The sequence below is a fragment of the Schistocerca nitens genome, chromosome 2 (genome assembly GCF_023898315.1).
Source record: "Schistocerca nitens isolate TAMUIC-IGC-003100 chromosome 2, iqSchNite1.1, whole genome shotgun sequence".
In the NCBI taxonomy this organism is placed as follows: domain Eukaryota; kingdom Metazoa; phylum Arthropoda; class Insecta; order Orthoptera; family Acrididae; genus Schistocerca; species Schistocerca nitens.
The window spans coordinates 306,317,035-306,336,599 of NC_064615.1; the positions used below are offsets into that span (position 1 = coordinate 306,317,035).

Sequence of the window (19,565 nt, forward strand, 5' to 3'; positions counted from 1 at the left end):
CACCATTTCTATGGTCGTCGGATGTCTGCTTCCCTCGTCTATACTCTGCTGACGGTCACGAAACAGTAGATATATTGCGAGCAGGACGGGAAACGGCAGCTCGGACAGCTCAAACTTGTCACGATTCGTGTGGAAAAAGCTCCGTTCCGGTACCGGGAATCGAACCCGGGCCTCCTGGGTGAAAGCCAGGTATCCTAGCCACTAGACCAAACCGGATGTGGGCGTTCCTGACGAGGATCGGACGGTCGCTTGTAGCATTTCGTGTCGTGTCCCGCGTCGGCGCCCTTCTCTCTTTGCGAGCGTCTTTGCGCATACTGACTGGCAAGGCGCGCACCTCAAACGTCTCAGAGCAATGTTTTTGGCTTCATGCTGTGCTAGGAGAAGAGGAAAAGGGAAGCTGTAAGTAGCAATAACAGGGAGTAAACATTTTCCCGCTGAAGCGTTGAAAACGTTGTGGATAACAAACAAGAAATAAGTTGGTGCCCTAGCAACAGCATCACCATCAGTCACAGAAAATTAAATGCCCCGGGTGAGGATCGAACTCACGACCTTAAGATTATGAGACTTACGCGCTGCCTACTGCGCTACCGAGGCACAGGTGAAGCGCTTGTCCTGGAAACTGGCTAAGTACCACACCCAATGTTAGACGTAAAGACACTGTACTTCCTGGATAACGTGTTCTGTTGCTACACGTGCATTGCCAGCCCAGTTGATTGCGGTGTTGCTGCAGCTTTTGCAAACGATAGGCAGCACTCCTTGTCGTTAACGTTCAGTGCCTCGGAGGCACCTGGACACAGCAACTTGTGAGGCCAGGCCGACGCTAGTCTGTAGAACACCATGCGAGCGTCCTAGTGGGGACCCGCGAGTGCTGCGTTCTCGGTTCTTCTCAAGGGAATCCAGCTATACATTCATGTGGATCGTGCATCTCAAGCGCGCAAGCCACACGGCAGCATTATCGTGGGAAAAGCAAAATGATGCATCGGCCGGGAATCGAACCCGGGCCGCCCGCGTGGCAGGCGAGCACTCTGCCACTGAACCACCGATGCTCGGGCCGGTAGTAACTGCACGCTGCTTCCCGAGCAGATGTCTCAAGGGAAAGTGGGACTGCCGTCAAGCGCCGTAGCATTCTGTCGAGAAGATGCTGCAGACGCTGAATCCTGCACTGTACTGCTTAAAAATGCCGCCAGAACGCGGTCCTCTGCGTACTCTTGCGTCGCCGGCGCCGACTCTTGCCAAGGATGCGAAATGTGCGCGGATACGCTGTCCGAACGCGCCTGGATGTGCTCCCCTAGCCTACCTCGAAATGCGCCTGCCAGGTACGATCACCTTCGGCCGCTGCCGACAGGCGGGAAGCCGACACAGCGCGGCGTCGGGGCGCTCGCTTGTGCGGTGGTGGTGTAATGGTCAGCATAGTTGCCTTCCAAGCAGTTGGTCCGGGTTCGATTCCCGGCCACCGCAACAGGCTTTTTAATTTCACGTATGAGTACTTTCGCCACGCGCCCTTAACTTAATGTTTTTTCCCCCTCTTACTCGCTGCAGACCAGCCTATAGTGTGTCTCGACTGTCTCGACTTGTCTCGACTGACGCGAGAGCTGACGCTCTCCAATCGGCCTATATCAAAACGACAAGCACGAGAAACGACTGAGAGAGGTAAGGAGAGGCGGGGCGATGTACACACAGCACGCCCGTTCATTTCACGGTGGCGTCTCCCTGACCGAACCGGGCTGTAGCTCCGAAAACAAAGGAGAAAGAAAAATAGGAAGTAAAACTGCCAACAGTACCCTGTGTCCCCATGCGCTCTCCCGCCCAAGTACCGACAAGGGCCAAAGTTGTTACGCATCGGCAATCGGACATTTCCTTTCATCTTCTCTTTATCGGTTGAGAACCAGTGTATTCAACGTATTATGGCCATTGCCGAGTGAATGCTGTAGCGCTTCCCGACAAGTCGGGTTCGGATCCTCTGTCAACTTCCACGCAGGGTGATGATCTTTTGGTCATCACACTCGCCAGCTGAAATCGGCGCTGCCTTTTCGTGGTAGTAAAAGCGTTGTGGCCCGTGGGGGGATCGAACCCACGACCTTCGCGTTATTAGCACGACGCTCTAACCAACTGAGCTAACGGGCCTCGACAGTTGCGCTCGCTCAGCCCTACGCTGCAAACGTATGGCATGAAGCCGTACACCATTTCTATGGTCGTCGGATGTCTGCTTCCCTCGTCTATACTCTGCTGACGGTCACGAAACAGTAGATATATTGCGAGCAGGACGGGAAACGGCAGCTCGGACAGCTCAAACTTGTCACGATTCGTGTGGAAAAAGCTCCGTTCCGGTACCGGGAATCGAACCCGGGCCTCCTGGGTGAAAGCCAGGTATCCTAGCCACTAGACCACACCGGATGTGGGCGTTCCTGACGAGGATCGGACGGTCGCTTGTAGCATTTCGTGTCGTGTCCCGCGTCGGCGCCCTTCTCTCTTTGCGAGCGTCTTTGCGCATACTGACTGGCAAGGCGCGCACCTCAAACGTCTCAGAGCAATGTTTTTGGCTTCATGCTGTGCTAGGAGAAGAGGAAAAGGGAAGCTGTAAGTAGCAATAACAGGGAGTAAACATTTTCCCGCTGAAGCGTTGAAAACGTTGTGGATAACAAACAAGAAATAAGTTGGTGCCCTAGCAACAGCATCACCATCAGTCACAGAAAATTAAATGCCCCGGGTGAGGATCGAACTCACGACCTTAAGATTATGAGACTTACGCGCTGCCTACTGCGCTACCGAGGCACAGGTGAAGCGCTTGTCCTGGAAACTGGCTAAGTACCACACCCAATGTTAGACGTAAAGACACTGTACTTCCTGGATAACGTGTTCTGTTGCTACACGTGCATTGCCAGCCCAGTTGATTGCGGTGTTGCTGCAGCTTTTGCAAACGATAGGCAGCACTCCTTGTCGTTAACGTTCAGTGCCTCGGAGGCACCTGGACACAGCAACTTGTGAGGCCAGGCCGACGCTAGTCTGTAGAACACCATGCGAGCGTCCTAGTGGGGACCCGCGAGTGCTGCGTTCTCGGTTCTTCTCAAGGGAATCCAGCTATACATTCATGTGGATCGTGCATCTCAAGCGCGCAAGCCACACGGCAGCATTATCGTGGGAAAAGCAAAATGATGCATCGGCCGGGAATCGAACCCGGGCCGCCCGCGTGGCAGGCGAGCATTCTACCACTGAACCACCGATGCTCGGGCCGGTAGTAACTGCACGCTGCTTCCCGAGCAGATGTCTCAAGGGAAAGTGGGACTGCCGTCAAGCGCCGTAGCATTCTGTCGAGAAGATGCTGCAGACGCTGAATCCTGCACTGTACTGCTTAAAAATGCCGCCAGAACGCGGTCCTCTGCGTACTCTTGCGTCGCCGGCGCCGACTCTTGCCAAGGATGCGAAATGTGCGCGGATACGCTGTCCGAACGCGCCTGGCTGTGCTCCCCTAGCCTACCTCGAAATGCGCCTGCCAGGTACGATCACCTTCGGCCGCTGCCGACAGGCGGGAAGCCGACACAGCGCGGCGTCGGGGCGCTCGCTTGTGCGGTGGTGGTGTAATGGTCAGCATAGTTGCCTTCCAAGCAGTTGGTCCGGGTTCGATGCCCGGCCACCGCAACAGGCTTTTTAATTTCACGTATGAGTACTTTCGCCACGCGCCCTTAACTTAATGTTTTTTCCCCCTCTTACTCGCTGCAGACCAGCCTATAGTGTGTCTCGACTTGTCTCGACTTGTCTCGATCTCGACTTGTCTCGACTTGTCTCGACTGACGCGAGAGCTGACGCTCTCCAATCGGCCTATATCAAAACGACAAGCACGAGAAACGACTGAGAGAGGTAAGGAGAGGCGGGGCGATGTACACACAGCACGCCCGTTCATTTCACGGTGGCGTCTCCCTGACCGAACCGGGCTGTAGCTCCGAAAACAAAGGAGAAAGAAAAATAGGAAGTAAAACTGCCAACAGTACCCTGTGTCCCCATGCGCTCTCCCGCCCAAGTACCGACAAGGGCCAAAGTTGTTACGCATCGGCAATCGGACATTTCCTTTCATCTTCTCTTTATCGGTTGAGAACCAGTGTATTCAACGTATTATGGCCATTGCCGAGTGAATGCTGTAGCGCTTCCCGACAAGTCGGGTTCGGATCCTCTGTCAACTTCCACGCAGGGTGATGATCTTTTGGTCATTACACTCGCCAGCTGAAATCGGCGCTGCCTTTTCGTGGTAGTAAAAGCGTTGTGGCCCGTGGGGGGATCGAACCCACGACCTTCGCGTTATTAGCACGACGCTCTAACCAACTGAGCTAACGGGCCTCGACAGTTGCGCTCGCTCAGCCCTACGCTGCAAACGTATGGCATGAAGCCGTACACCATTTCTATGGTCGTCGGATGTCTGCTTCCCTCGTCTATACTCTGCTGACGGTCACGAAACAGTAGATATATTGCGAGCAGGACGGGAAACGGCAGCTCGGACAGCTCAAACTTGTCACGATTCGTGTGGAAAAAGTTCCGTTCCGGTACCGGGAATCGAACCCGGGCCTCCTGGGTGAAAGCCAGGTATCCTAGCCACTAGACCACACCGGATGTGGGCGTTCCTGACGCGGATCGGACGGTCGCTTGTAGCATTTCGTGTCGTGTCCCGCGTCGGCGCCCTTCTCTCTTTGCGAGCGTCTTTGCGCATACTGACTGGCAAGGCGCGCACCTCAAACGTCTCAGAGCAATGTTTTTGGCTTCATGCTGTGCTAGGAGAAGAGGAAAAGGGAAGCTGTAAGTAGCAATAACAGGGAGTAAACATTTTCCCGCTGAAGCGTTGAAAACGTTGTGGATAACAAACAAGAAATAAGTTGGTGCCCTAGCAACAGCATCACCATCAGTCACAGAAAATTAAATGCCCCGGGTGAGGATCGAACTCACGACCTTAAGATTATGAGACTTACGCGCTGCCTACTGCGCTACCGAGGCACAGGTGAAGCGCTTGTCCTGGAAACTGGCTAAGTACCACACCCAATGTTAGACGTAAAGACACTGTACTTCCTGGATAACGTGTTCTGTTGCTACACGTGCATTGCCAGCCCAGTTGATTGCGGTGTTGCTGCAGCTTTTGCAAACGATAGGCAGCACTCCTTGTCGTTAACGTTCAGTGCCTCGGAGGCACCTGGACACAGGAACTTGTGAGGCCAGGCCGACGCTAGTCTGTAGAACACCATGCGAGCGTCCTAGTGGGGACCCGCGAGTGCTGCGTTCTCGGTTCTTCTCAAGGGAATCCAGCTATACATTCATGTGGATCGTGCATCTCAAGCGCGCAAGCCACACGGCAGCATTATCGTGGGAAAAGCAAAATGATGCATCGGCCGGGAATCGAACCCGGGCCGCCCGCGTGGCAGGCGAGCACTCTGCCACTGAACCACCGATGCTCGGGCCGGTATTAACTGCACGCTGCTTCCCGAGCAGATGTCTCAAGGGAAAGTGGGACTGCCGTCAAGCGCCGTAGCATTCTGTCGAGAAGATGCTGCAGACGCTGAATCCTGCACTGTACTGCTTAAAAATGCCGCCAGAACGCGGTCCTCTGCGTACTCTTGCGTCGCCGGCGCCGACTCTTGCCAAGGATGCGAAATGTGCGCGGATACGCTGTCCGAACGCGCCTGGATGTGCTCCCCTAGCCTACCTCGAAATGCGCCTGCCAGGTACGATCACCTTCGGCCGCTGCCGACAGGCGGGAAGCCGACACAGCGCGGCGTCGGGGCGCTCGCTTGTGCGGTGGTGGTGTAATGGTCAGCATAGTTGCCTTCCAAGCAGTTGGTCCGGGTTCGATTCCCGGCCACCGCAACAGGCTTTTTAATTTCACGTATGAGTACTTTCGCCACGCGCCCTTAACTTAATGTTTTTTCCCCCTCTTACTCGCTGCAGACCAGCCTATAGTGTGTCTCGACTGTCTCGACTTGTCTCGACTGACGCGAGAGCTGACGCTCTCCAATCGGCCTATATCAAAACGACAAGCACGAGAAACGACTGAGAGAGGTAAGGAGAGGCGGGGCGATGTACACACAGCACGCCCGTTCATTTCACGGTGGCGTCTCCCTGACCGAACCGGGCTGTAGCTCCGAAAACAAAGGAGAAAGAAAAATAGGAAGTAAAACTGCCAACAGTACCCTGTGTCCCCATGCGCTCTCCCGCCCAAGTACCGACAAGGGCCAAAGTTGTTACGCATCGGCAATCGGACATTTCCTTTCATCTTCTCTTTATCGGTTGAGAACCAGTGTATTCAACGTATTATGGCCATTGCCGAGTGAATGCTGTAGCGCTTCCCGACAAGTCGGGTTCGGATCCTCTGTCAACTTCCACGCAGGGTGATGATCTTTTGGTCATCACACTCGCCAGCTGAAATCGGCGCTGCCTTTTCGTGGTAGTAAAAGCGTTGTGGCCCGTGGGGGGATCGAACCCACGACCTTCGCGTTATTAGCACGACGCTCTAACCAACTGAGCTAACGGGCCTCGACAGTTGCGCTCGCTCAGCCCTACGCTGCAAACGTATGGCATGAAGCCGTACACCATTTCTATGGTCGTCGGATGTCTGCTTCCCTCGTCTATACTCTGCTGACGGTCACGAAACAGTAGATATATTGCGAGCAGGACGGGAAACGGCAGCTCGGACAGCTCAAACTTGTCACGATTCGTGTGGAAAAAGCTCCGTTCCGGTACCGGGAATCGAACCCGGGCCTCCTGGGTGAAAGCCAGGTATCCTAGCCACTAGACCACACCGGATGTGGGCGTTCCTGACGCGGATCGGACGGTCGCTTGTAGCATTTCGTGTCGTGTCCCGCGTCGGCGCCCTTCTCTCTTTGCGAGCGTCTTTGCGCATACTGACTGGCAAGGCGCGCACCTCAAACGTCTCAGAGCAATGTTTTTGGCTTCATGCTGTGCTAGGAGAAGAGGAAAAGGGAAGCTGTAAGTAGCAATAACAGGGAGTAAACATTTTCCCGCTGAAGCGTTGAAAACGTTGTGGATAACAAACAAGAAATAAGTTGGTGCCCTAGCAACAGCATCACCATCAGTCACAGAAAATTAAATGCCCCGGGTGAGGATCGAACTCACGACCTTAAGATTATGAGACTTACGCGCTGCCTACTGCGCTACCGAGGCACAGGTGAAGCGCTTGTCCTGGAAACTGGCTAAGTACCACACCCAATGTTAGACGTAAAGACACTGTACTTCCTGGATAACGTGTTCTGTTGCTACACGTGCATTGCCAGCCCAGTTGATTGCGGTGTTGCTGCAGCTTTTGCAAACGATAGGCAGCACTCCTTGTCGTTAACGTTCAGTGCCTCGGAGGCACCTGGACACAGCAACTTGTGAGGCCAGGCCGACGCTAGTCTGTAGAACACCATGCGAGCGTCCTAGTGGGGACCCGCGAGTGCTGCGTTCTCGGTTCTTCTCAAGGGAATCCAGCTATACATTCATGTGGATCGTGCATCTCAAGCGCGCAAGCCACACGGCAGCATTATCGTGGGAAAAGCAAAATGATGCATCGGCCGGGAATCGAACCCGGGCCGCCCGCGTGGCAGGCGAGCATTCTACCACTGAACCACCGATGCTCGGGCCGGTATTAACTGCCCCCTGCTTCCCGAGCAGATGTCTCAAGGGAAAGTGGGACTGCCGTCAAGCGCCGTAGCATTCTGTCGAGAAGATGCTGCAGACGCTGAATCCTGCACTGTACTGCTTAAAAATGCCGCCAGAACGCGGTCCTCTGCGTACTCTTGCGTCGCCGGCGCCGACTCTTGCCAAGGATGCGAAATGTGCGCGGATACGCTGTCCGAACGCGCCTGGATGTGCTCCCCTAGCCTACCTCGAAATGCGCCTGCCAGGTACGATCACCTTCGGCCGCTGCCGACAGGCGGGAAGCCGACACAGCGCGGCGTCGGGGCGCTCGCTTGTGCGGTGGTGGTGTAATGGTCAGCATAGTTGCCTTCCAAGCAGTTGGTCCGGGTTCGATTCCCGGCCACCGCAACAGGCTTTTTAATTTCACGTATGAGTACTTTCGCCACGCGCCCTTAACTTAATGTTTTTTCCCCCTCTTACTCGCTGCAGACCAGCCTATAGTGTGGCTCGACTGTCTCGACTGACGCGAGAGCTGACGCTCTCCAATCGGCCTATATCAAAACGACAAGCACGAGAAACGACTGAGAGAGGTAAGGAGAGGCGGGGCGATGTACAAACAGCACGCCCGTTCATTTCACGGTGGCGTCTCCCTGACCGAATCGGGCTGTAGCTCCGAAAACAAAGGAGAAAGAAAAATAGGAAGTAAAACTGCCAACAGTACCCTGTGTCCCCATGCGCTCTCCCGCCCAAGTACCGACAAGGGCCAAAGTTGTTACGCATCGGCAATCGGACATTTCCTTTCATCTTCTCTTTATCGGTTGAGAACCAGTGTATTCAACGTATTATGGCCATTGCCGAGTGAATGCTGTAGCGCTTCCCGACAAGTCGGGTTCGGATCCTCTGTCAACTTCCACGCAGGGTGATGATCTTTTGGTCATCACACTCGCCAGCTGAAATCGGCGCTGCCTTTTCGTGGTAGTAAAAGCGTTGTGGCCCGTGGGGGGATCGAACCCACGACCTTCGCGTTATTAGCACGACGCTCTAACCAACTGAGCTAACGGGCCTCGACAGTTGCGCTCGCTCAGCCCTACGCTGCAAACGTATGGCATGAAGCCGTACACCATTTCTATGGTCGTCGGATGTCTGCTTCCCTCGTCTATACTCTGCTGACGGTCACGAAACAGTAGATATATTGCGAGCAGGACGGGAAACGGCAGCTCGGACAGCTCAAACTTGTCACGATTCGTGTGGAAAAAGCTCCGTTCCGGTACCGGGAATCGAACCCGGGCCTCCTGGGTGAAAGCCAGGTATCCTAGCCACTAGACCACACCGGATGTGGGCGTTCCTGACGCGGATCGGACGGTCGCTTGTAGCATTTCGTGTCGTGTCCCGCGTCGGCGCCCTTCTCTCTTTGCGAGCGTCTTTGCGCATACTGACTGGCAAGGCGCGCACCTCAAACGTCTCAGAGCAATGTTTTTGGCTTCATGCTGTGCTAGGAGAAGAGGAAAAGGGAAGCTGTAAGTAGCAATAACAGGGAGTAAACATTTTCCCGCTGAAGCGTTGAAAACGTTGTGGATAACAAACAAGAAATAAGTTGGTGCCCTAGCAACAGCATCACCATCAGTCACAGAAAATTAAATGCCCCGGGTGAGGATCGAACTCACGACCTTAAGATTATGAGACTTACGCGCTGCCTACTGCGCTACCGAGGCACAGGTGAAGCGCTTGTCCTGGAAACTGGCTAAGTACCACACCCAATGTTAGACGTAAAGACACTGTACTTCCTGGATAACGTGTTCTGTTGCTACACGTGCATTGCCAGCCCAGTTGATTGCGGTGTTGCTGCAGCTTTTGCAAACGATAGGCAGCACTCCTTGTCGTTAACGTTCAGTGCCTCGGAGGCACCTGGACACAGCAACTTGTGAGGCCAGGCCGACGCTAGTCTGTAGAACACCATGCGAGCGTCCTAGTGGGGACCCGCGAGTGCTGCGTTCTCGGTTCTTCTCAAGGGAATCCAGCTATACATTCATGTGGATCGTGCATCTCAAGCGCGCAAGCCACACGGCAGCATTATCGTGGGAAAAGCAAAATGATGCATCGGCCGGGAATCGAACCCGGGCCGCCCGCGTGGCAGGCGAGCATTCTACCACTGAACCACCGATGCTCGGGCCGGTATTAACTGCCCCCTGCTTCCCGAGCAGATGTCTCAAGGGAAAGTGGGACTGCCGTCAAGCGCCGTAGCATTCTGTCGAGAAGATGCTGCAGACGCTGAATCCTGCACTGTACTGCTTAAAAATGCCGCCAGAACGCGGTCCTCTGCGTACTCTTGCGTCGCCGGCGCCGACTCTTGCCAAGGATGCGAAATGTGCGCGGATACGCTGTCCGAACGCGCCTGGATGTGCTCCCCTAGCCTACCTCGAAATGCGCCTGCCAGGTACGATCACCTTCGGCCGCTGCCGACAGGCGGGAAGCCGACACAGCGCGGCGTCGGGGCGCTCGCTTGTGCGGTGGTGGTGTAATGGTCAGCATAGTTGCCTTCCAAGCAGTTGGTCCGGGTTCGATTCCCGGCCACCGCAACAGGCTTTTTAATTTCACGTATGAGTACTTTCGCCACGCGCCCTTAACTTAATGTTTTTTCCCCCTCTTACTCGCTGCAGACCAGCCTATAGTGTGTCTCGACTTGTCTCGACTGACGCGAGAGCTGACGCTCTCCAATCGGCCTATATCAAAACGACAAGCACGAGAAACGACTGAGAGAGGTAAGGAGAGGCGGGGCGATGTACACACAGCACGCCCGTTCATTTCACGGTGGCGTCTCCCTGACCGAACCGGGCTGTAGCTCCGAAAACAAAGGAGAAAGAAAAATAGGAAGTAAAACTGCCAACAGTACCCTGTGTCCCCATGCGCTCTCCCGCCCAAGTACCGACAAGGGCCAAAGTTGTTACGCATCGGCAATCGGACATTTCCTTTCATCTTCTCTTTATCGGTTGAGAACCAGTGTATTCAACGTATTATGGCCATTGCCGAGTGAATGCTGTAGCGCTTCCCGACAAGTCGGGTTCGGATCCTCTGTCAACTTCCACGCAGGGTGATGATCTTTTGGTCATCACACTCGCCAGCTGAAATCGGCGCTGCCTTTTCGTGGTAGTAAAAGCGTTGTGGCCCGTGGGGGGATCGAACCCACGACCTTCGCGTTATTAGCACGACGCTCTAACCAACTGAGCTAACGGGCCTCGACAGTTGCGCTCGCTCAGCCCTACGCTGCAAACGTATGGCATGAAGCCGTACACCATTTCTATGGTCGTCGGATGTCTGCTTCCCTCGTCTATACTCTGCTGACGGTCACGAAACAGTAGATATATTGCGAGCAGGACGGGAAACGGCAGCTCGGACAGCTCAAACTTGTCACGATTCGTGTGGAAAAAGCTCCGTTCCGGTACCGGGAATCGAACCCGGGCCTCCTGGGTGAAAGCCAGGTATCCTAGCCACTAGACCACACCGGATGTGGGCGTTCCTGCGGCGGATCGGACGGTCGCTTGTAGCATTTCGTGTCGTGTCCCGCGTCGGCGCCCTTCTCTCTTTGCGAGCGTCTTTGCGCATACTGACTGGCAAGGCGCGCACCTCAAACGTCTCAGAGCAATGTTTTTGGCTTCATGCTGTGCTAGGAGAAGAGGAAAAGGGAAGCTGTAAGTAGCAATAACAGGGAGTAAACATTTTCCCGCTGAAGCGTTGAAAACGTTGTGGATAACAAACAAGAAATAAGTTGGTGCCCTAGCAACAGCATCACCATCAGTCACAGAAAATTAAATGCCCCGGGTGAGGATCGAACTCACGACCTTAAGATTATGAGACTTACGCGCTGCCTACTGCGCTACCGAGGCACAGGTGAAGCGCTTGTCCTGGAAACTGGCTAAGTACCACACCCAATGTTAGACGTAAAGACACTGTACTTCCTGGATAACGTGTTCTGTTGCTACACGTGCATTGCCAGCCCAGTTGATTGCGGTGTTGCTGCAGCTTTTGCAAACGATAGGCAGCACTCCTTGTCGTTAACGTTCAGTGCCTCGGAGGCACCTGGACACAGCAACTTGTGAGGCCAGGCCGACGCTAGTCTGTAGAACACCATGCGAGCGTCCTAGTGGGGACCCGCGAGTGCTGCGTTCTCGGTTCTTCTCAAGGGAATCCAGCTATACATTCATGTGGATCGTGCATCTCAAGCGCGCAAGCCACACGGCAGCATTATCGTGGGAAAAGCAAAATGATGCATCGGCCGGGAATCGAACCCGGGCCGCCCGCGTGGCAGGCGAGCATTCTACCACTTTTATTTTTTATTTTTTTTTTATTTTTTTTTTATTTTTTTTTTTTTTGTTTAGGGCCTCCCAACTCCCCTTATAGCCCTCCTTGCTCTCACCAAAATATGCCTTCATCGGCGAGCTTCAACGCTATCATCTGTTGTGGTAGATGCTCGTCGCTGACGGCTTCTCTCGTGGATCATGGTGTGAAAATCAATAAAGAAAAGAAAATTCGTCCACAAACTCAAATCTTCTGTCCATCAATGGAACGCACAATAAAAGGCAATGTTCCTCTTTAATCGATGAAAATGTCAAAAGAAAATATCCACCCTAAACGATGCCACAGACGACGAGTAACTAAAAGTCGTAGGAGAGTTCTTCTTGATAAAAAAAGGAAAACACACACAATAAAGTTCCATGTCCATTCTTGGAGTAAAGGATGCGCGTGGAGAAGACAAACTAAAAACGCACTCCGAAATCCATAACAAGAAGGTAGGAAAAGGAAAGTAAAATAATATTGTCACTGCCACGTGAAAAACGAGATGCTTCACTGCTGTAGGTCAAATAAAAGAAAGAAAACAAATCTTGTTCTTCTGTAGCGCATAATATCTGCACAGACGCATCCAAACCATCGGGTCAAATTCAAACAAAATCAATGAAAAATGAACAATAAGAGATAGCCTCTTCAGTCTTCAACAGAGTTTTCCGTGTATCAATGAATGAACGTTGCCGTGTAACCATGTTGTAACGCCGCACGTAGAAAATTGGCAAAAAGGTCGTTGTAGTGCTTCAGTCGCTGTACATGGGAATGTGCATCCCACAAGTACGCGAAATAAGTATACACGTCCTTAACTTGGGAGTCCAGAATAGCAAAGACCGTGTGGCCTAGGAGCCACACCATTGTATTGTGCTTCGCGCGAGGGAACGGTTTGAACACTGGCGCAAGAACATCATTGACAGTCACGTGTGAGGGTGTCGTCCTGTTGATCAGAGCCACCATGACCCTACACAGTTCCCAGACGGCCGACACAAGGCGACATTGAAATCGATGCTCCCGTGTGTCCGAAACGCCGCAAGCACCACAGTTGGCAGACGGCAGCAGGCGGATGTCCGAGAGACGTTGGTTTGTGGCCACCGTATTGTTAACCAGTTTAAACCACTGGGACCGAACGCCGGAGGGCAACACGGAGTGATGAACATTAAGCCACACTTGCCGCCAGTTGGTCGCGGGGAAGCGAAGAGCGAGCTTGTGAGGGGGTGGCCGCCCGACCATTGCCGCATACAGTCGGCGAACATTCCGGTTCCTGTCCAGCGCCGTTTCCAGTACGTAGCTCCGCTGCAGGTAGTAAGCTCTGACGTAGCCGAGTTGATACGGGATGCCCGCCACGGACACCGGTGCGCTCTCGGAGGGTGGCCGGTAAGCGACGAGCATGGCCGCCGCCGTTCCATCCGGGCTGTCAAATTGCAGGGCGGCCATGCGGTGCACCAGCAGCGCCGAACACTTCCGGGAAAAATCGACGAGGCCGAGTCCCCCGAAGGTGGTGTCGAGGACGCACGTTGCCGCCCGAACCTTGAAGATTTCGTGGCGCCAAAGGAGCCAGTATGCGGCCTGCGAAAATGATCGGGCGAGGGGTCGCGGAACGTCCAGGAGTTGTGCCACGTACCAGGCCTTGGAATACACGGCGCTGTTAATTAGGTCAACCTTCTGGAGGAGGGTGAGGCGTCGGCTGGCGTAAGTCTTACAGAGGCCTTTGACATGATTGAGCAGCCGGCGCCAGGTGCGCGCCCGCATCTGCTGAGGATTAGCGGTAACATCAAGGCCCAAGATCGTATGAGTACGGGCTACCCGAAACCAAGTCTGATCGGGATCCACTTCGCAATTTCCTAAAGGAATCAGTACAGTCTTCCTCGGATTAATCAGGGCACCCGACGCACATTCATACCACCCCAGTAAGGGCCGGAGTTGATGAAAATCGTTGTCGTCGCCGATAAAAACACCTACGTCATCAGCATAAACGAGACACTTCACTGAGGCACGATGAATATCCACGCCGCCTATCGTGCGGTCTAGCGCACGCAACAGTGGGTCCAAAGCAATTACAAAAAGGTACATAGATAAGGGACAGCCCTGTCGCACCGATCTACTAAGTACTATAGGTGGCGTTCGCCATCCATTAATGGTCACCACCGAACGGGCCCCTGTCAGGAAATGGCGAATCACGCGAATGAAGCGCAAGCCAAAGCCCATCCTTTCCATAACTTGCAGCAAATAATCGTGGCTCATCCTGTCAAACGCATTGGCAAAGTCCACAGAAAGGACAGCTGCTGAAAGTCGGTGGACGGCGGAGTAAGCGATGACGTCACGATAGGTAGATGCCGCATTGAAGATGGTCCGCCTCTTAACGCCGCAGGATTGATACGGACAGATGACGTTGTCCATGACTACCTGCATCTTCGCTGCAACACATCTGGCCGCCAGCTTGTAATCAGCATTTAACAGCGTAATTGGCCTCAGATCAGTGACACGGCACGTACCCCGTTTTTTGGGGATAAGAACAATGTGCCCATCGAGAAACTGACTCGGGATGGCAATGCCGCGAAGCACTTCGTTCACCACCACCGTGAACTTGTCCCCTACAATATCCCAGAAAGTAATATAAAATTCCGTAGGAAGACCGTCGGGTCCAGGCGACTTGCCCGTTGTACTGGCTTTCAATATCTGTAATACTTCCTGGCTCGACACCTCTGCAACCAGCTCTTCACGGTCATGTTCGGACAAGCAGTCAACTAAGTCTTGTAATAAAAGCCGCGTGGCCACGCCGTCTGCGGTAGCGTCGTGAAAAAGCGAAGTATAATAGCCGGCGACATGGCGTACAATTTCGTGCCGCTGCGATAAGACAATCCCCGCATCAGTTTCCAACGCAGCAATATACTTTTTGCGAGCCTGTTGCTTCTCCCGGGCAAGATGATAGAGCGATGGCTCCTCGTCATCGATGTGGCACAAGGGACGGCTCCGAATCATTAAGCCGTTCGACCTTTCCCGGTGCAACCGCAAAATCCTGGCTTTAATTTTGCTCAGACGGAGTCTAACGTTTGCGTCGGGGCCAGCAGGTGAATTGATAGCATCCTGTAAGCACTGCTGATAAAATGCCAACGTACGCCTGTGCCAGTAACTCGCTTCACGACTATATAATTGCGCCGCCTTCCGCAAAATCGGTTTGGCATGCGCCACCCACCACTCGATGCAGGACCCGTAATTGTGGAATTTCACTAAACACTGCTGCCATGCTACACGCACCTCCGCACGGAGCCCTTCGGCACCCAGATACCCGGTATTGAATTTCCAATATGCCGGAACTGATTTCGTGCGACAGCACTCCAACCGCAAAGCACACACGTAGCCACAATGATCACTCATGGCGACAGGCAGAACTTCGACTGCGCATAAAGCGTCTGTTAGCTCCCGTGAAACATAGATCCTATCAATTCTACTGGCCCCTCCGGTAGAAAAGTGCGTATACTGCGTCATGATTGGGTGGTAGTGACGCCACGAATCACGCAATTCCGCTGCATTTAAAAGGGTATTCAGTTCTGCACATTTAGTGGGGGTGGGATATTGGTCCGCAGCGGCAACAACACAATTAAAATCACCACCGAATATAATGGGACGAGCCGTGGCCAAAAAGGGGCATACGTCCGTGGTAAAAAAACGAGCTCTTGTGCGTTTTTGATCAGTCCCCGAGGGCACATACACGTTGACAAATTGGACTCCCGCAATGACACACGCCAGTACACGACCATCAGGGAGAAGTCTGATGTCCGTAGGTTCGAAAAACGACTTAAATAAAATTGCGGTGCCACAGTTATTGTCACTATTCAGGTTGTAAATAGCATCGTAGCCTGGAATATTGCTAAAAACATCACTAGACACTTCTTGAAGAAGGGCAATACTAAAATTTCCATGATATAAAACATCTTTAAATGCAGCTACCTTGTGCACCGCTGAGATACCGGCAACGTTTAATGTCAAAACAGAAAACACACTCGATGGGTGTGGGTGTGTTGACATTTTAAGCAGATGGGCAAGACAGAGCAATATTAAAAGCACCAACGAAGTGAGAAAACGCCGGACGTATACTTAAATGAATGGCAGCTGGCATAAAACGGAAAGTTCAATAGGTCTTAAAACACTGTAGTGGTTAGTAGCAAGTCTACAAAAACATGGCACAACAATACACTGGACACAGTTCAAGACACATTCGTTTCTAGGTCAATTGCAATGTAGGTGGACTCATGACAACGATAGGGATCTGCGAGCGTGTCTACTGGCCCCCCTCGTCCTCCTGCTGCTGCCACCACGGGCTTTGACTGTCAGGTGGCGGGGGTGGTCGTGCGTCGCCCGACGGCTTGGTGGCTTCCGCCTGGCCGCCACGCGATGGTACGGCCGGCTGTGACGGCACAGAATGTTTGCGCGGGCGCTGTGGTAACTGCTCACTGCCCTGTTCTAATTTACGCTTCGCAGCGGCAACGTCCTGTTCCTTCCCGGCACTGAGAAATTGTTTCAACTGTTCAGTGTGTGCTCGAATCTTCTCTGTCCTGGCGGGGCTGCTACTACGAGAGGAACCTTGTGACATTGCCTCACTTTCACTGCCACTCTCCGTGGCTGGCGGATTCGCGAGGGCGGCCGGGTTCTGATCCTTGACCTGTTTACCCTTGCCCCGCTGGCGACGTTGCTTTTTACTTTCCGCTGAAGGCGTTACAGTATCGGCAGAAGTTGGTACCGGGAGGGACGGCGGGGGTAAACAAGCGTCTGTTGCCTCCACCGATTCCGATTGAACGGCAGCAGTAGCAACAGGGCGTATGTCCCTTTCGTCATCAACCCGGTCGGTCGGGGTAGGCGGGTCCTGGACAACCTCCATTTCCTCCTGCCCGGCAGTCGTGTGACTATGTTCCGCGACGGACGGGACTTCGACGGAAGCAACGGTCGTCGTGCGCTCGATCGGTCGGTCGGTCGGACCGGTAAAGGATGTTCCTGCCACAATCTCACTCATGAGGGGCACAAACTTATCACCACCACCCACATCTTCGCGCGGTAACTGAACAGGCCGCCGTCGAGGGCAGTCACCCCTCAAATGTTCCGTGGAATGACATACGGCACATGTCGGCGGTTGCCCGATATATGAGACTTGGGCACGAACCCCACCGATTACAAAATAGGAAGGAATATGTTGTTTCAGGTCCATCCGTACACTACGGACACCACTAGCAACTTTGTAACGGTATGCACTAGACCACTTCTCCATCGAAATGTTCAGAACGTCACCAAACCGAGACAACGCACGAGATAAAATTTGGTCAGGGCATTCCGGTGGCACATTAAAAACACGGACAGTTCGAATGCCAAACCCTGACGCCACAATTTGCACATTACTAATACTGCCGTCTGCATGTTTAAAACGTCGACTGCCACCAAATTTAGCTACAAATTTTTCACACATGTCCCCAGAGGTAAATTTCAAGAACAAGCAATACTGAACAAAGTCCAACTGAAAGGTGTCTACGATTTCTTCCGGTATCTTTAGGTCTTCGAATAACCACTCGTGTAATTCAAATGCGGTAGGGCGGACAGCACTTCTATCAAATACACACTGAGCAGTGTTAGCTCTCGAAAATGTCGACATTTTGTTACTTACAAATCTTCAAAGCAGAAATCACGAACAACGAAGCGCCAAAGTCCCGGCGATGTAAACAAACCGACGACGACGGCGGAGCTCTGCGCGACGTGCGACGTGCGCGGATACGCCGTCCGAATGCGTCTGGATGTGCTCCCCTAGCCTACCTCGAAATGCGCCTGCCAGGTACGATCACCTTCGGCCGCTGCCGACAGGCGGGAAGCCGACACAGCGCGGCGTCGGGGCACACGCTTGCGCGGTGGTGGTGTAATGGTCAGCATAGTTGCCTTCCAAGCAGTTGGTCCGGGTTCGATTCCCGGCCACCGCAACAGGCTTTTTAATTTCGCGTATGAGTACTTTCGCCACGCGCCCTTAAATTAATGTTTTGTCCCCCTCTTACTCGCTGCAGACCAGCCTAAAGTGTGTCTCGACTTGTCTCGACTTTGCTCAGCTGACGCGAGAGCTGATGCTCTCAAATCGGCCTATATCAAAGCGACAAGCACGAGAAACGACTGAGAGAGGTAAGGAGAGGCGAGGCGATGTACACACAGCACGCCCGTTCATTTCACGGTGGCGTCTCCCTGACCGAATCGGGCTGTAGCTCCGAAAACAAAGGAGAAAGAAAAATAGGAAGTAAAACTGCCAACAGTACCCTGTGTTCCCATGCGCTCACCCGCCCAAGTACTGACAAGGGCCAAAGTTGTTACGCATCGGCAATCGGACATTTTCTTTCATCTTCTCTTTATCGGTTGAGAACCAGTGTATTCAACATATTATGGCCATTGCCGAGTGAATGCTGTGGCGCTTCCCGACAAGTCGGGTTCGGATCCTCTGTCAACTTCCACGCAGGGAGATGATCTTTTGGTCATCACACTCGCCTGCTGAAATTGGCGCTGCCTTTCCGTAGTAGTAAAAGAGTAGTGGCCCGTGGGGGGATCGAACCCACGACCTTCGCGTTATTAACACGACGTTCTAACCAACTGAGCTAACGGGCCTCGACAGACGCAGTTGCTCAGCCCTGCGCTGGAAACGTATGACATGAAGCCGTACACCATTTCTATGGTCGTCGGATGTCTGCTTCCCTCGCCTATATTCTGCGGACGGTCACGAAACAGTAGCTATATTGCGAGCAGGACGGGAAACGGCAGCTCGGTCAGCTCAAACTTGTCGCAATTCGTGTGGAAAAAATTCCGTTCCGGTACAGGGAATCGAACCCGGGCCTCCTGGGTGAAAGCCAGGTATCCTAGCCACTAGACCACACCGGTTGTGGGCGTGTCTTCGACCGTTCGGACGGTCGCTTGTCGCATTTCGTGTCGTGTCCCGCGTCGGCGCCCTTCTCTCTTTGCGAGCGTCTTTGCGCATACTGACTGGCAAGGCGCGCACCTCAAACGTCTCAGAGCAATATTTTTGGCTTCATGCTCTGCTGGGAGAAGAGGAAAATGGAAGCTGTAAGTAGCAATGACAGGAAGTAAACATCTTCCCGCTGAACCGTTGTGGATAACAAACATGAAATAAGTTGGGGCCCTAGCAACAGCACCACCACCAGTCACAGAAAATTAAATGCCCCGCGTGAGGATCGAACTCACGACCTTAAGATTATGAGACTTACGCGCTGCCTACTGCGCTACCGAGGCACGGGTGAACCGTGTGTCCTGGAAACTGGGTAAGTAGCTTACCCAATGTTAGACGGAGAGACACTGTACTTCCTGGATAACGTGTTCTGATCGCTACACGTGCATTGCCGGCCCAGTTGATTGCGGTGTTGCTGCAGCTTTTGCAAACGATAGGCAGCACTCCTTGTCGTTAACGTTCAGTGCCTCGGAGGCACCTGGACACAGCAACTTGTGAGGCCAGGCCGACGCTAGTCTGTAGAGCATGATGCGAGCGTCCTAGTGGTTCTTCTCAAGGGAATCCAGCTATACATTCTTGTGGATCGTGTATCTCAAGAGCGCAAGCCACACGGCAGCATTATCGCGGGAAAAGCAAAATG

At 53.3% G+C, this 19,565-nt stretch overlaps 31 non-coding genes across 31 annotated transcripts; 6 read left to right on the forward strand and 25 right to left on the reverse strand.

Moving 5' to 3' along the window:
- Positions 1-144: 144 nt before the first annotated feature.
- Trnae-uuc (transfer RNA glutamic acid (anticodon UUC)) lies at positions 145-216 on the reverse strand. Its single transcript has one exon. It is a non-coding gene; the product is annotated as a tRNA-Glu (tRNA).
- Positions 217-521: 305 nt separating this feature from the next.
- On the reverse strand, positions 522-594 carry Trnam-cau (transfer RNA methionine (anticodon CAU)). The gene has a single exon. It is a non-coding gene; the product is annotated as a tRNA-Met (tRNA).
- A 381-nt stretch (positions 595-975) lies between these two features.
- Positions 976-1,046, reverse strand: Trnag-gcc (transfer RNA glycine (anticodon GCC)). The gene has a single exon. It is a non-coding gene; the product is annotated as a tRNA-Gly (tRNA).
- A 340-nt stretch (positions 1,047-1,386) lies between these two features.
- Trnag-ucc (transfer RNA glycine (anticodon UCC)) lies at positions 1,387-1,458 on the forward strand. The gene has a single exon. It is a non-coding gene; the product is annotated as a tRNA-Gly (tRNA).
- A 592-nt stretch (positions 1,459-2,050) lies between these two features.
- Positions 2,051-2,124, reverse strand: Trnai-aau (transfer RNA isoleucine (anticodon AAU)). The gene has a single exon. It is a non-coding gene; the product is annotated as a tRNA-Ile (tRNA).
- Positions 2,125-2,322: 198 nt separating this feature from the next.
- Trnae-uuc (transfer RNA glutamic acid (anticodon UUC)) lies at positions 2,323-2,394 on the reverse strand. The gene has a single exon. It is a non-coding gene; the product is annotated as a tRNA-Glu (tRNA).
- Positions 2,395-2,699: 305 nt separating this feature from the next.
- On the reverse strand, positions 2,700-2,772 carry Trnam-cau (transfer RNA methionine (anticodon CAU)). Its single transcript has one exon. It is a non-coding gene; the product is annotated as a tRNA-Met (tRNA).
- Positions 2,773-3,153: 381 nt separating this feature from the next.
- Positions 3,154-3,224, reverse strand: Trnag-gcc (transfer RNA glycine (anticodon GCC)). Its single transcript has one exon. It is a non-coding gene; the product is annotated as a tRNA-Gly (tRNA).
- A 340-nt stretch (positions 3,225-3,564) lies between these two features.
- On the forward strand, positions 3,565-3,636 carry Trnag-ucc (transfer RNA glycine (anticodon UCC)). The gene has a single exon. It is a non-coding gene; the product is annotated as a tRNA-Gly (tRNA).
- A 619-nt stretch (positions 3,637-4,255) lies between these two features.
- Trnai-aau (transfer RNA isoleucine (anticodon AAU)) lies at positions 4,256-4,329 on the reverse strand. The gene has a single exon. It is a non-coding gene; the product is annotated as a tRNA-Ile (tRNA).
- Positions 4,330-4,527: 198 nt separating this feature from the next.
- Trnae-uuc (transfer RNA glutamic acid (anticodon UUC)) lies at positions 4,528-4,599 on the reverse strand. The gene has a single exon. It is a non-coding gene; the product is annotated as a tRNA-Glu (tRNA).
- Positions 4,600-4,904: 305 nt separating this feature from the next.
- Positions 4,905-4,977, reverse strand: Trnam-cau (transfer RNA methionine (anticodon CAU)). Its single transcript has one exon. It is a non-coding gene; the product is annotated as a tRNA-Met (tRNA).
- Positions 4,978-5,358: 381 nt separating this feature from the next.
- Trnag-gcc (transfer RNA glycine (anticodon GCC)) lies at positions 5,359-5,429 on the reverse strand. Its single transcript has one exon. It is a non-coding gene; the product is annotated as a tRNA-Gly (tRNA).
- Positions 5,430-5,769: 340 nt separating this feature from the next.
- On the forward strand, positions 5,770-5,841 carry Trnag-ucc (transfer RNA glycine (anticodon UCC)). Its single transcript has one exon. It is a non-coding gene; the product is annotated as a tRNA-Gly (tRNA).
- Positions 5,842-6,433: 592 nt separating this feature from the next.
- Positions 6,434-6,507, reverse strand: Trnai-aau (transfer RNA isoleucine (anticodon AAU)). Its single transcript has one exon. It is a non-coding gene; the product is annotated as a tRNA-Ile (tRNA).
- A 198-nt stretch (positions 6,508-6,705) lies between these two features.
- On the reverse strand, positions 6,706-6,777 carry Trnae-uuc (transfer RNA glutamic acid (anticodon UUC)). Its single transcript has one exon. It is a non-coding gene; the product is annotated as a tRNA-Glu (tRNA).
- A 305-nt stretch (positions 6,778-7,082) lies between these two features.
- Trnam-cau (transfer RNA methionine (anticodon CAU)) lies at positions 7,083-7,155 on the reverse strand. The gene has a single exon. It is a non-coding gene; the product is annotated as a tRNA-Met (tRNA).
- Positions 7,156-7,536: 381 nt separating this feature from the next.
- Positions 7,537-7,607, reverse strand: Trnag-gcc (transfer RNA glycine (anticodon GCC)). The gene has a single exon. It is a non-coding gene; the product is annotated as a tRNA-Gly (tRNA).
- Positions 7,608-7,947: 340 nt separating this feature from the next.
- Trnag-ucc (transfer RNA glycine (anticodon UCC)) lies at positions 7,948-8,019 on the forward strand. The gene has a single exon. It is a non-coding gene; the product is annotated as a tRNA-Gly (tRNA).
- A 582-nt stretch (positions 8,020-8,601) lies between these two features.
- Positions 8,602-8,675, reverse strand: Trnai-aau (transfer RNA isoleucine (anticodon AAU)). The gene has a single exon. It is a non-coding gene; the product is annotated as a tRNA-Ile (tRNA).
- Positions 8,676-8,873: 198 nt separating this feature from the next.
- Trnae-uuc (transfer RNA glutamic acid (anticodon UUC)) lies at positions 8,874-8,945 on the reverse strand. Its single transcript has one exon. It is a non-coding gene; the product is annotated as a tRNA-Glu (tRNA).
- A 305-nt stretch (positions 8,946-9,250) lies between these two features.
- Positions 9,251-9,323, reverse strand: Trnam-cau (transfer RNA methionine (anticodon CAU)). Its single transcript has one exon. It is a non-coding gene; the product is annotated as a tRNA-Met (tRNA).
- A 381-nt stretch (positions 9,324-9,704) lies between these two features.
- On the reverse strand, positions 9,705-9,775 carry Trnag-gcc (transfer RNA glycine (anticodon GCC)). Its single transcript has one exon. It is a non-coding gene; the product is annotated as a tRNA-Gly (tRNA).
- A 340-nt stretch (positions 9,776-10,115) lies between these two features.
- On the forward strand, positions 10,116-10,187 carry Trnag-ucc (transfer RNA glycine (anticodon UCC)). Its single transcript has one exon. It is a non-coding gene; the product is annotated as a tRNA-Gly (tRNA).
- A 583-nt stretch (positions 10,188-10,770) lies between these two features.
- Trnai-aau (transfer RNA isoleucine (anticodon AAU)) lies at positions 10,771-10,844 on the reverse strand. The gene has a single exon. It is a non-coding gene; the product is annotated as a tRNA-Ile (tRNA).
- Positions 10,845-11,042: 198 nt separating this feature from the next.
- Positions 11,043-11,114, reverse strand: Trnae-uuc (transfer RNA glutamic acid (anticodon UUC)). The gene has a single exon. It is a non-coding gene; the product is annotated as a tRNA-Glu (tRNA).
- A 305-nt stretch (positions 11,115-11,419) lies between these two features.
- On the reverse strand, positions 11,420-11,492 carry Trnam-cau (transfer RNA methionine (anticodon CAU)). Its single transcript has one exon. It is a non-coding gene; the product is annotated as a tRNA-Met (tRNA).
- Positions 11,493-17,831: 6,339 nt separating this feature from the next.
- Positions 17,832-17,903, forward strand: Trnag-ucc (transfer RNA glycine (anticodon UCC)). Its single transcript has one exon. It is a non-coding gene; the product is annotated as a tRNA-Gly (tRNA).
- Positions 17,904-18,496: 593 nt separating this feature from the next.
- Positions 18,497-18,570, reverse strand: Trnai-aau (transfer RNA isoleucine (anticodon AAU)). The gene has a single exon. It is a non-coding gene; the product is annotated as a tRNA-Ile (tRNA).
- A 198-nt stretch (positions 18,571-18,768) lies between these two features.
- Trnae-uuc (transfer RNA glutamic acid (anticodon UUC)) lies at positions 18,769-18,840 on the reverse strand. The gene has a single exon. It is a non-coding gene; the product is annotated as a tRNA-Glu (tRNA).
- Positions 18,841-19,136: 296 nt separating this feature from the next.
- Trnam-cau (transfer RNA methionine (anticodon CAU)) lies at positions 19,137-19,209 on the reverse strand. Its single transcript has one exon. It is a non-coding gene; the product is annotated as a tRNA-Met (tRNA).
- Positions 19,210-19,565: the final 356 nt, after the last annotated feature.